This window comes from Athene cunicularia (assembly GCF_003259725.1).
Source record: "Athene cunicularia isolate RWA chromosome 1 unlocalized genomic scaffold, athCun1 chr1_part1, whole genome shotgun sequence".
Taxonomy (NCBI): domain Eukaryota; kingdom Metazoa; phylum Chordata; class Aves; order Strigiformes; family Strigidae; genus Athene; species Athene cunicularia.
In genome coordinates, this window is record NW_020799091.1 from 112,828,484 (window position 1) to 112,830,547 (window position 2,064).

Here is a 2,064-nt window from a genome sequence, read left to right on the forward strand (position 1 = left end):
CCCCCCCCCCCCCCAGTTATTAATGGAAAGCTAACATTTTCTAGTTGCAATTAGCTATGAGTTAACACATTAAAAAAAAAATCCCAGACACTAGATATGTGTGATGTGTAATTTTATACAAAGAATTTCAAATTCACAGGAATTTCAGTTTAGTTTAGAAGCATGTGCTGAAGGTCAGGTGACCCAAGAGTCAGTATCTAAAATAATTAATCTACAGACTACCATCTTTCAAAATGCTAAAGAATGAAGTTTGATTAAAAAATTAATATGCTAACAGTGACTGTTAAACAAGCAGTTATTTGTAGAATGCATTGTCCACTTACATAAGTAAAAATAATTTTTTGTTCTGAATCACAAAACAGTCCCAGCTAGTACAGCTTCTAATCCCAGTACACATTCCCTTTCACCAGATAACCTCAGGCAAGTCTGGCATAAACAAAGAGAACTGTTTTCCTGAAGGATTGCTAAAACTTTCAGATTGATTCAAGGTTGTTACCCTGCATCCATTTAAAGTTTAAGTAAACATGTAGACTTAAACCACTCCAGGAGGTTCACAGAGACAGAAGCATAGATGGGGAGAACGTAGGATATGCAGGAAGAAAAGCAGAACAGTAATACAAATAAAAATATTGATATAGTAAAACAGTTACATATTGATTCGGTTAAGAGCTTCTTTTATCAAACATTACTATTAGAAGTTGTTTTTATTCTCTTTGGTTCTCTTAGATGTGACCTATCAAAATTCAAAATGATATAACAGGAACAGGGCTGCTGCATTTGAGCTGAGCTGCTCCAAGGCAGAAATACACAACTGCTCCTTCCTGGTTCTAAGTAATGTACTAGGTGGCCATAGCCATGATTTTTCAGAACTAGAAAACACACACACGGACACTTGAACAGCGCTGACCTGCTAGATCAGCATTAACAACCTGTTAATGCCTAAATGAAAAGTCTTACCTTAGTTTGCATCTCTCCAGTCTTAACATTTCACTCTTTTACCTTCTAATAAAACAGTAACTTAATACAGCAGTCTTTACCTCCCACCCTTGGTCCTATGTGATTTCCATTTTACCAACAGAATCAACTTTCACCATTGTGGTTAATACATGCTTTGGTACAAAGTTACCTGGCCCCTATGTAACCCACCTGCACCCTTTGGTTCACCTTGACCTTTGCAAGACTGTCTTCAGTGTCTGCATTTGAAGTGGCCTGTATCCTTGAATATGAAATTAAGAGGGTGCAGCAAGCCCACACCCAGTCAGCTACAGCATTTTTGTGGATGAACTAATGTATTATATGCAGTCTTTATAGAAAATAAAATCGTAGTAATGTAATTGTCCCTATCACATACTCCTTTTTTTTTGTCTAGAAATGCAAGTCAGCCTCTCCTTTCTTACTTTCAGCATGGTAACCCCACAAGTTAAGGCTCTACCAATTTAATAAATAACAAATTACAGGATTATTTCATTTTTAAGTTTCCTGCACATAGTTTTATAATATGGTTAGTCAGAGTAACTACCTGAAGTGCTGAAAGTCAAAATTGCATATTGCTTACAAAAACATTCCAGTAACGTTGGCTATAGAGATGGGCAAAGAAGAAAAAAACTGACCGATCTCAGAACTTACTTAAAGAAGCGTAGCTTCATGTAAAAAGCCAAGCCAAACCAAACCCACGAAACCCAACCACCCAGTCTTGAATCCTCTTGAATCGTCTTCAAACCCATGTATCCTTTTATGTATCCTGGTATAATTATCCATTCTTATTTCTGGCTAAAGCATAATAATAATACTAATAAAAAAGATAATGAAGACAAAAAAAAAAAAAAGTTACATTAAAGGAATTAGCTGTCTTCATGGAAAAATCCAGACAGGAAGACACTTTTTTGTATGTATTTGTCAGCACACAGAGGCTCTCCAGCTTCCAAAGGGTCAAAGTCTATTCTTTCTCAAAACAATGCAACTTTTGGTCTATATTGATTAATAAGAGGCCAATCCAATTCAGTGTAGCCAACCAAAGTATGATCAGTTTGTAAGTGTCAATAGGTATAAACACCCCCCCCCCCC

General features: G+C 36.4%; 1 protein-coding gene across 6 annotated transcripts in view; it reads right to left on the bottom strand.

Annotated features, from left to right (window-relative positions):
• Window positions 1–2,064, bottom strand: part of ARL6 (ADP ribosylation factor like GTPase 6) — a 19,869-nt gene that overhangs the window by 8,413 nt on the left and 9,392 nt on the right. The window lies entirely within an intron of this gene.